The sequence below is a fragment of the Carassius gibelio genome, chromosome A25 (genome assembly GCF_023724105.1).
Source record: "Carassius gibelio isolate Cgi1373 ecotype wild population from Czech Republic chromosome A25, carGib1.2-hapl.c, whole genome shotgun sequence".
Classification (NCBI taxonomy): Eukaryota; Metazoa; Chordata; class Actinopteri; order Cypriniformes; family Cyprinidae; genus Carassius; species Carassius gibelio.
The window spans coordinates 8,178,081-8,190,396 of NC_068395.1; the positions used below are offsets into that span (position 1 = coordinate 8,178,081).

At 36.8% G+C, this 12,316-nt stretch overlaps 1 long non-coding RNA gene across 1 annotated transcript; it reads left to right on the forward strand.

Annotated features, from left to right (window-relative positions):
* Positions 1–316: 316 nt before the first annotated feature.
* LOC127946654 (uncharacterized) lies at positions 317–3,314 on the forward strand. Its single transcript, XR_008151131.1, has 4 exons — positions 317–1,114; positions 2,086–2,283; positions 2,585–2,697; positions 3,207–3,314. It is a non-coding gene; the product is annotated as an uncharacterized LOC127946654 (long non-coding RNA).
* The last annotated feature ends 9,002 nt before the right edge of the window (positions 3,315–12,316 follow it).

The following is a 12,316-nucleotide window of genomic DNA, read 5'->3' on the forward strand; positions in this document are numbered from 1 at the left end:
GTAGATGCCTCCCATCAACATCACGCTGAAGAAGATAAATGATGCCTCTTACATCTGCTATGCCTCATTGAAACATCCCTCAACCATCTTCCCATCTGTTGTTTTAAACCTGATAAATGCACTGTGTGAGAAGCAAAGATGAGCTGCGTCAGTAGTTGGAAGCTCTTGGCCAGAGCCACATGGTAAAAGTAGACATCTCTCAGAGGAACCGTTTTCACATCTCCTGCCCAAAAAGAGTTGCAGTCGTTTCCTCAAACTACTGCGAGCTGGAGGACAATGCGAGCCAGAGAATGAGGGTGTGTCTTAGGCCCCGGAGGGAAGATTTATGCTCTCTGTCCCATTTGTATGGGCTTCCACTGACAGGAGGTGTTCCCCGCTCCAGAAGAAGAGTTCTCCCACACAGCCGACCCACGTAGCAGGCAGGGATGTCCTCAGATAATTTTAGCCAGCTGACGGCCCTCTGTGTTCCTACCTTACATCTGTTCCTCCTTTTGTTTCTCATTTCTGTTAACTGTATTGTTTATTGTCTCCGAATAATCTCAAACATGTGCTTCTGCAAGGAACGAAGTCGTTTGAGAGAAACTCGTGTTAGAACCAGACCACAAGTCTCAGTGCATAGAGTTTTGGACCCCACTGACTATCACTGTATGGAAAAAAGGTCTTCAAAATATCTTCTTTTGTGTTCTGCTAAAGAAACAAAGTCAGGTTTGGAACTAAGTGAAGGTGAACTATGAACGATTACTTTAATAACATTAATTCTCCACTAATTTGACCCTGGATACCTGATCTTTGCCTGAAATCTCATGATCGCACATTCATTTCTGCACATGGCACATCAGGGAAAACCTCACAGAGAGCTCACATTCATCACAAGTCGAGCACATCCTGCCTGGAGTCCGTTGCAGGAAAGAGTGGGTCACCGCAGCATTATGTAATGGGCTCTTTGCTGTCATGGCAACGCTGTGGGAACTGGAACTGTGTATTCGTGTGGCAGGAGGCTGCGGCATGTGTTGACAGAACGTTCCTCACGTTGGGTTCCTGGATGGGCCAGACTATAAACACTCAGTCAAGGAGTTCCTTCTCTTCCGCAGTTTGGGTTTGGAGTCTTGCGCAGGTTTGTATTACTATGTTTCTGATCACATCCACTAATTATTTTATTTGTCCACTGGATTTAATTTTTCTGCAAGTTTTGTACTGTACTCTGCCTGGAAAAGGGATGTTTTCTGAAAGAATATCAGGCCAGATCAGTTCACCAAAGGACACACTTTGATATTTGCTATCAGGGTTTCAACCTTTCCTTTAAAAGAGCCAGTTGCCTTCATGATAGTTTTTTATTTATTCCGATAAAACTAGGGTTGTCAATAAAAGACTCATCTTGATATTTCTAAAGAAAGCAGTAATAATATAATTATTATTATTTGTATTTATTTATTTTTTGCATTTTTTAATCATTTTTATAAAAGCAATATACAAATAATATATATTAGAAAATATTTTAGTCATTTAAATATATTTAAATATATTTAAGTCCCTGGACGCAATTTGATTTAGTTAGAGATTTGATAAATTTACCTTAATTTGGTTGCACATTTTGCAGTGACTTAATTGATACAGCCATCCAGCTCCTATTTATACATGAGCCTGTGTTGTTGTAGAAATTAAGGGACTGTACAGTTTGGGTGCAGGGCAAGTTCCTTTATTCTTTGTCGTCTGCATGCAATTGCAACATTTAGTTGAGGAGAGCTGTCTGCATCATTTGTGAGAGACGAGAATGTTGCGTTTTGAGGCGTGTATGACTCACTGAACTTAAATGTGGGACACAAAACATGAAACAGACATTTTCCCTTCTGGTCTGTAGTATGTTGACAGTAGGTATGATGGATGTAAAGACTGAACTTGACGAACAGTTATGGTTCATTACATGTCAGACAGTGTGTTTATAATGGCTTGTATCTGGCGCTAATGGGAACAGAGGTCTGATAAAGGACGTATCCACCGGGTGAGGCCCTTCCTGATAAAGAAGGCACTGTCTGCATTACTCTGAATCACCCGGCCCTGTGTTTGTGTGTTTTTTATTGTATCCAGGCAAAGCCAGTCTGAAGTTTCCATCCTTCAGCGTGGAGCAGCACTTTCCTGAACTCCAGCCAGGAAAATGTGTGTCGGCTTGGCAGCTCGACTGTGGGAAGACTATGGGCAAAAACTGGTGGAGTTTTGCGGCAAATGGCTTTATATAGCCTTACAGCTCCTTGGGACTCCCTCTTTGGTGTAGACAGAGCGATAGAGGTAGAGGGATACTACACAGCAAGAACTGCAATTACAAAAACATAATGAGTGAAAATAAGAGACGTCAGAATTGAAACAGAAAATGGCTTTTTAATATGAGCGTATTATGGTTTAAAATGACACTAAATTAAACTGCATATAAACTGTAAAGCAGACGTTCTGTGGAGTCCACCTACATGAGTTTGACCCCTGGGACCAATGGTCTGTTACCTCCAGATAAAGCTTTAATTTCATGTTCAGCTGCACAAGGAAAACAAATGCTATTCCCCGGTCTCTGCTAATTACTGCTGTCCCATTTCAGGAAGAAGTCTGGCCTCCTCCTCCTGTTTTCTTTGTTATCTACTCTACACGACTTCCTGCATGAGCACTGAGGCAGGCCTGTCCACTCAGAGAGAGACTCCCACGTCAGGTTCGGTGAGAGAGACCTTTAAACATATTTAATACATTTTTAAGGTAACTTATTATTTTAAGATTTCAATTTTTTTGTTTAATGATTATTTTTTTGTAAATATTTTTTCTCTTCTCAATTTTTCCATGAAATATATATATAGTACTTCTCATTTTGTGATGTCCAAAGCATCTGTTCATAAGAAAACCACAGTATTCCTGGAAATGTTAATCATCAGTGAAAAAGAACATCTAAAAAATTGCATTTACAAAAATGAATCACGATTGAATGACCGTCCGTCTTATGTCTGTCTTGCATTTGCAAATAAAACCAGTGTCACCACAGTGCTCAGTGTCTTCTTAACAGATTACAGATGCATTAGAGGACTTTCTGGCTTGCTTTTGAATCGACATTGGCCACTGGATATACTTCCTCTGGGATGCTCATGAGAATGAAATCGAAAGTATAGTGGCCACCTATAAACACGTACAGTGTAATGATACCATAGCGACTGAACCCTCCCTTTTATTCACAGTATTATGAGTGAACAACTGTGGGCTGAACAACCAATCAGTCATAGATTCACCCAGCCATTCCCTGCTGGATGGAAGCGCATCCGACCAGAGACGTCTGCAAGGAAATGATGAGCAAATACACAGATATTTGGCAAAAGCTCTGAGGAACATTTGCATTTCAAAGGTAATGTATTATGCATCTGTGAAGAAGTACAAGCACTTTCAAACTCTTTGAAAATCAACACCAGTACAGGTAGGCTAGCAATGTACAGTATCAGTCCCTTTAAGGCAAATCAGTTACATCAGCAGCCATTTTGGAAGGCAATAGACTTTTTTTGAGTCTCAAAAATGTCATGAATATCATTATATTATCATGTCGGCATCATAAATGTAAATCAAATCATACTAAAATAGTGTATTTTTCAGGCTAGCAGTTACAGCTAAAGCTCATGTGTGTTTTAGAGTAAACAAACTCGTTCAAAAAGATCATTGGCTCTTTAAATAAAAGGCGAGGCTTCCATATACTATATTTGTTGTGATTTTCCCATTCATTTTTCTACGAGAGGTCCATCTCCCCCTTTTCAGTGTCTCTGATCAAGTTAGGATCCTGAAGTACCCTAAAAACTCCTTAAATGGTTTTGGTGGAAGCGTTTCACTCTGCTGAGCTGCTGATATGGACATGCTCCTGCCGTCACTGCAGGAAAAAAAAAAAAAAAAAAACTTGAGGACTGTGTGTTTATAATTCCATGGTTGTAGGTCCCTACGGACTTTCATATTTTGCTTGCAGAGTTCGCCATCAAGTTTAAGAGCTCTGGAGATATTTGGCTAAAATAAGGCTTATATGGTGGAGGGACTTGCAGCGAACACACTTCAGTCTGTTTTTTTTTCATTAATTTCTATCCATTAATTCTTTGAATATATGAAAATATGTAGCTTTGCATATCCCCATTATCTAACTCATTTAAATCTTATATCAAGACCACACGACTTAATCCTTCAACAGTATTAAGTGTCAAATGACTGTGTAATCTTTTCAATTGAAGTTCATTTTTACAACACATTTCAATTAATTAGGTGCACTGAAAGGTATTTTTTAGCCTTCATAAGGAGGCAGCCTGAGGCATGTGCTTCCTTGCCTTTGTACAAACGGATGTGATTTTCCATTAACTTGTTTAAACACAGCAGCACAATTTTACCTGTCCACAACACCTGGAAACATTTACACAAACCAAATACGGTCACTGTCATATACTTGGTGTCCACATAATGTCATTAAGCACATCTGAGCACATTACATTTCATTGTGCAATACAAAGGTACACTGTAATAAAAATTTTCTTAGGTAACCTACAAATATGCTGCATATAACACCTATTAAACATTTATTCAATAATAAACCAGTTAATTAAGATGTAAAAAAAGTGTGTGTGTGAGACCAAATTACAATGACCATTTATCTTCATCACAGTAGCACACGTGTACTTAAAAGTATCTTAAAAGATGTCACTGATGCCCTATAGTCTTCTAAAATGTGTTGTGTAATGGACATATAAAAGAGCCAATAGGCGAAGTCACTGCCAGGTGTTTGTGTATAACTTAGACTTCACTTTACACTCCATATGCAAATTAGCTAGACCAACCTAATGCTGCGTTCCAGGCAGGTTTTTGAGTCCGTAAATCACAATTTCCAACCACGACTTTGTAGTGTTCCAGGCAAGTCCCGCCAAACTACCTGAGCGCAAGGAATTGTAGCTAAATTATTACATTTATTGGAACGTTATATTGTCCTAAAGTCTATTTCTTACCGTGTACCACTTGCATAAACACAGCATGCGTAGGCAATATTATCCGTAGGGGCTGTCATTGTTGTTTTTGTGGGTTACGTTTTGTCAGAGCTCGGAACTGCCTAGGAGTACATCGATCTACTCAGGTTCACGGGTGGGAAGTCACGGGTTTGAATGCTGTTCTGGTGCACTTTCACGGGTAGAGGGTTGGAAAAACACGGGTTGCGGGTTGCCTGGAACGCGGCAAATATACAGTTTCTTAGCATTAATTCGATGGTATGACACATCGTTTATGATACCATCAGATTGTGAAATATATTATTGAAAATGTGATTTTCACAAGTTTCTGAGCATTCAGTTTTTCGCCATTTAATTAGATTGTACTTGCATTACTAGGCTAAAGTACTTAGCATTAGCTTGGCCTTTGGATCGCATTCAAAGTCAAATGCCAGTTTGAGAATGAATTGCCAACTCTGAAACCTTTTTATAAACATAGATAAGAAGCTTTCGCAAGCCAAAAGCAGTATTAAGAAGATCACATTCCTCGAGATCTCCTGTTGAAATGTCAGCTTCCTCGTGACCACACCCTTTGTTATTTGTCTCCACATCGTTTGCACTAATACTGGGATAGTGAAGAGCAGTGATCTCTCACACATCTGTTTTCAAAAACTCATTACACCCTCAATCAAGCGAGCAGGGTAAGCGCTGGTCTCATTATTGTGTGTTCATGACCAGAGCTTCCTTTGAACTCTCTGGGACACTCCACCCACCCGCGCACACTCGTTTAATCCAGGTCACATTCATGCTGGGGGAAGTGTGTGGTCCAACAGCCGCGTATTTGGTTTCACACACTGTTTTTCCATGAAAAGACAAAGGTTTGATGACACTGAGCTTGGAATTCATCCTGCAGGGTTTACGGTGTCAAATAGTACAGTGAAGGCCGAACAGTGTACTTAGCTCAGTTTTCCCTATGTGCTGATGTCTAATGAAAGATTGATGGATTTAGAGTACATACTGCATAAATGAGACAATTAACCTTTCATCAAGAACCCAGAATTGGTGTTTGTGGAACAAGGTGGAAAGGAGGCAGAGGCCTAAAATAGCCTCAGCAGATTCTTTTCAACTCTGTAGCTTGGAAGGAAAGAGAAGGAAAACTATGTGAGCTGATAGTGTGGTCAGAAAGAACTACAGCATGAGAGAGGTGTAATTAAGACTAAATTTAACTTGGGAATTCCACTTTAGGGGAACCCTAGATGAGAGTTTGCCTGTTTGACTGCTTTAGAGCCTATTAGCAACATGCTAACAGCCATCAACTCATGATGAAAATCACTACAGAAAAAAAACTAAAAAACAAAAGGGCTTTTCTATCCTTAATTGTGTTCCCTTCAGCCCACAGCCTTCTGGCACAGGATCAGGGTGAATTGTTCCTGTAAAACATTGCTGTTGCTAAGTTTGGGGTTTCCCTCGCTAGCATAATTCAATAGTAGTACTCATATTCCAGTGTAAACAAGTCTGGAAAACTACTAGAGCAGTGGCGGTTGACACAGTGTTTGCTTTGGACCGCACGGCTACTCCTGCATCCATCAGGTGAGCGTTTTTAGTGTCACCTGGTTCAAATGCCTCATATTTACACATTCGTAATTTGATGTATGCACTGTAAGCATCTAGCAAATGCATTTTTAGGACTGTTTATGTTTCGTATATATATATAGGTTTATGAGAATGTGAAATCTAGTGGACCAAAAGGACCTTTAAAGTAAATTTAGTTTCTGATAAATGCTTTTGGCTTTTAAAAAGACAAATAGTGCACCGTTCCGGCACATTGAGTGCTTATCAACTCTATTTTGTTTGTTGCAATCTGTGCCTTTTTAGAAGTGGTGCAATCTAGAGCAGTAGAAGTGGAAAAAAGTTCACAAGGGCAGAGTTGAGACCAGGACACTCTCATGCTACATTTATATGGTAACTGGATATATATGCAAGTTACTTATACATACATACATATAATTACATGTAGAAGCATCATACCACTATGCTGTACCACTATGCTGTCATCCCACTGGCTTTTTACATCTTGAGCTGTTGAAAATTCCTCCATGTTTGTAATTTTCTGGCCTGAATATGACATTGCTATAAGTCCAGCATGAAAGCAAATTAGCATGAACTGTCTGTCTTAGTCATCCCCTAAAAATTTGAACAAATTAAAGATCTGACACAACTTTAAATAGATTCTAATTATATAGATTTTAATTTGATGGGTGTATGTGTGTGTGTGTGTGTGTGTGCGTGTGTGTAAATATTAAAAACTATATAATTAAATCTATTTAATAACAAATATTTTACATTTTTTAAATTATATTTAATGGGGTCAGAGTGCAATTAGTTTAATTGCGTAAGATCCATTTATGTTTAGGAGACCTTTGTGTTTTTATACAAAAATGATGTCACTTCCTGGAGAAGGGCGTTGCCATACTGGAATTATCATGTGACCTATCATCCATGCCACACCAATTGTTCAAGAATACTGCATATTCAGACATACATAGTACTCATTCTGGACTAGGTAAAAGAGTAGCAAAACTCGAGAAGTTGTTGATTTGAATTTGAGAACTTGTCATATTAACATGAAATAATTACAATTCAAAAGAATATTTTGAAAGAAACATGTTTGGGGTGGGGATAGATTTTTTTTCAGTTTATGATATTTACATTTTTAACAAAAAATGCATATTAATATTTAAAGAAAAAGATTTTTGGAACATATTTAAAATAGACTTCTATGTTCAGCCAAATGTGATAACATGTTAAATAACTAATGAGATAATAATTGTGAGTTTATGATTGTGTCCAGTGTATTATGACATCATCTTGCACTATGTTTTCATTAGGGGACATAAAGAACTGCAAAGTATCGTTGAGGTTTAAAACTATGAATTTATACCATGTTTATCACTAGGGCAGCTTATAAACTTGATAGAAGTGCATGAAGCAAGATCATTGGCCAGCATTTCCAGACTTGGCTCAAAATAAAGAGAAAACACAGACCTGAAGCTGTTGAGTAATAGCACCGGTATGCATGATCTGATACGCTCATCTACATGATCTAAACTATGCTGGAAAATGGTTTGAGGGGTCTGTCATGTGATGGAGATGAATATCCCACCGTGTGTAACTGGGTAACTGTGTCAGAGCTGCAGGATTGAAGCTTGTAAGGACTTAGGCTCGTTCATGCAACAACACGGCAAAATCTGCTCCATAGTTAGAGTAAAGATGGAAAAATGTATTTATCTCTTCCCGCAAAGCACATACTGTGTCTACTCACACAGCCTCAGGCTCTGGGTGGATCCCTGATCTGTTTACCACACCTTCACAAACACTGAGCTACGTGGGTACAGATGAAGAGATTGGTTGCTTTTGACAGGTTTATTGTGCTTGGAAAATATACAAAGCACTAAATTTGATCTGTATAGACAAAGGCACATGCTGGCAGAGAGCATAAAGGCTAATGTATTCTTTCTAGTCTACTTTAATTTCCTAAAGTTGATTTAAGTTCAGTCTTTATAAGCAATGGAGAAACAAAGGCTGTTTTTATGTCTGAAAGAGTTATGCAATGTTTAAGCAAAGACTTCCATCAGTGCAATGATGTAAAATGCATGCTGTTCCCAAACTTTTGTTTCCTTCTGCTGAAGACTTTAATTGAAATCTTCTGTTTTGATTACCAGTTCCCTGCCAGTAAGCTCTTGTTAGATCTTTATATATCTTTATATATATATATATATATATATATATATATATATATATATATATATATATATATATATATATATATATACAGGTGGTCATATAATTAGAATATCATCAAAAAGTTTCTTTATTTCACTAATTACAATCAAAAAGTGAAACTTGTATATTATATTCATTCATTACACACAGACTGATATATTTCAAAGGTTTGTTTCTTTTAATTTTGATGATTATAACTGACAACTAAGGAAAATCCCAAATTCAGTATCTCAGCAAATTTAAATATTGTGAAAAGGTTCAATATTGAAGACACCTGGTGCCACACTCTAATCAGATAATTAATTCAAAACACCTGCAAAAAGGCCTTTAAATGCTCTTTCTGTGTAGTTCTGTAGGCTACACAATCATGGGGAAGACTGCTGACTTGACAATTGTCCAAAAGACGACCATTGAAACCTTGCACAAGGAGGGCAAGACACAAAAGGTCATTGCAAAAGAGGCTGGCTGTTCACAGAGCTCTGTGTCCAAGCACATTAATAGAGAGGCGAAGGTATAAGGAAAAGATGTGGTAGAAAAAAGTGTACAAGTAATAGGTATAACCGCACCCTGACCCTGGACAGGATTGTGAAACAAAACCCATTCAAAAATGTGGGGGAGATTCACAAAGACTGGACTGCAGCTGGAGTCAGTGCTTCAAGAACCACTACACACAGACGTATGCAAGACATGGGTTTCAGCTGTCGCATTCCTTGTGTCAAGCCACTCTTGAACAACAGACAGGGTCAGAAGCATCTCGCTTCAAAAAGGACTGGACTGCTGCTGAGTGCTCCAAAGTTAATGTTCTCTGATGAAAGTAAATTTTGCATTCCTTTGGATATCAGGGTCCCAGAGTCTAGAGGAAGAGAGAAGAGGCACACAATCCACATTGCTTGAGATCCAGTGTAAAGTTTCCACAGTCTGTGATGGTTTGCGGTGCCATGTCATCTGCTGGTGTTGGTCTACTGTGTTTTCTGAGGTCCAAGGTCAACGCAGCCGTATACAAGGAAGTTTAAGAGCACTTCATGTTTCCAACTGCTTGCCAACTTTATGGAGATGCAGATTTCATTTTTCACACAGCGCACAGTGCCAAAGCTACCAGTAACTGGTTTAAGGACCATGGTATCCCTGTTCTTAATTGGCCAGCAAACTCAAAATCCTTCTTTTGTATTGGTCTTAAGTTATATTCTAATTTTCTGAGAGACTGAATTTGGGATTTTCCTTAGTTGTCAGTTATAAAAATCTAAATTAAAAGAAATAAACATTTAAAATATATCAGTCTGTGTGTAATGAATGAATATAATATACAAGTATCACTTTTTGAATGGAATTAGTGAAATAAATCAACTTTTTGATGATATTCTAATTATATGACCAGCACCTGTTTGTGTGTGTGTGTGTGTGTGTGTGTGTGTGTGTGTGTGTGTATGTATGTATATATATATATATATATATATATATATATATATATATATATATATATATATATATATATATATATATATATGCATACTAAACAAATAATAGGCAGGGATGCTTTTTTTGTAATATACACACGTAATTGTACTCTAATGCTTGTGAAAATGTAATTTTTCAGACCTGCAGGTTGATGACAATAGAGTAAGACTGCTATGGGCTAATTCTCATGATTATGGGATGTCATGGTTTATTATTATGTGTCCGTATTCACAGAGCTGAGAACTTTAGAAGATGAGGTGACTGTCAGGAGGTCCCATCTGATATCATTGTTTTTCTGGAGATAGAATTAGATCACAAGACCACGGAATGTGAACTTTGACTAATTCATCAAGAACCACCAGCACTGTTTGTGCCTCAGGATAAACAGTTTTGCTTACACTCTAAATATCATATTTGACACTACACATCTTAAGCATTATTTTATATATTTAATAATTAATATATTTCATAACAGTTTTTCGGGATTTGCACAACATGATATTTTACTATTTGAACTAACCTTGTCTTGTTATTAAAATGTGAAATTATATTATATTTTAAAAGACTTATTGACTCTGAAACACTTTGTGATCATGAGGATCTACAGGGGTCTCGCTATATTTCCTGTTTTATAGTTATTTATTTATTTTGTCCTACATGTTGGGTGCAACACAAAGTAATTACAAAGAATATTATTTTATTTTAATGAATAATATAATATTATTTCAATGTTTTAGTTAATATAATAATGATATTGAATATACTTTTGACCTAAAAAGTAAAAAAATTGGTTAATTAAGTTTATTCAAGTATATTTCATTTTAATGTGTTTTGGAATACCCTTGTGAAAAATAAATATATTTATTTTATGCATTTACATATTTATGTACTTAACCTGCAATTGTACTTTTAGTATACTAAACTGAAACTTGTTAAGTTTAATTGTGCGGAAGTAGTTCTGAGGTCCGAATAAAGATATAATAAAGTATTTTTGATTGCTTCAAAGTGGAGCTTTATATATATATATATATATATATATATATATATATATATATATATATATATATATATATATATATATATATATACATATATATATTTACAGTGAACCCTTTATAGGTTTCTATATTTCTTATGACTTTAATGAATTTTAGTCCATTCCTCAGTACAGAACTGCTTTAACTCTGTGAAAATACCAAGTCCTCATGGGAAGTGCTTGAGTTTAATGGCTTTACTTAGTTTGCCGGTAATTGCTAATAACTAAATAAATGTACGTTTTGTAAGATACTGTATTGCTCTACTGTGCATTCTTACAAAGGCAGCTGTCATTCGCCTGCTAAGTAGCTTGATGGGCCTTTGAAGGAAAGACTGTTGAATTTTTGACAGTAAAAGATTGCACTAGAATAAATTAATCAGAATTGCCTGCTAAACCCTTCATCACAGATAATGGTACATAATACCTTCAATGAAGAGTGTAGCAGTGAAGTCTGATTGCTCTGTTTCACAATTTGATTCAGAGAAAAAAAAAATACAGAGCACCCACATCAAACTAGAGATCATATTGGCCGTTCATGATGCTGACAACGTTTGATCTCCACTTCAAACACGCAGAGTTAAGATCTTGGCACCTTTGCTTTGCTGTTGGAAATCAGCTGTGTGTTTATCCATAGGGATTATGGCCTGTATTGTGCATGTTCTCATGGGTAGAATGTGCTTTTCACTCCCACTGTTGTGCTTTTGCTCTGCTGTCATGGGCCGCTGCTTCCTCTCCCATTTTTCCTCCCGACTGTTACAACACAATGAGTTTTTTGTTTACGTGTGTATCAGCTCCAGTAGAACTCCCTTCATTCCCTCTAGTTATAGAAATTAACATTATATTTAGATATTTACTAAGAATTATCAAATCTACAAAGTACTATTCAATAGAAGATGTTTAGCAAAATGACAAAAATGAACATCCAATTTAATTGTGGAAAGGAACAGCTCGGACATTTTGCTAAACATCTTTGGCATTCAACAGAAAGAAAGCTGACTTGTGTGTGTGTGTGTATATATGTTTTTACATTATTTTAATTTTTATATTATTTAATATTTATATAATATTTATAAAA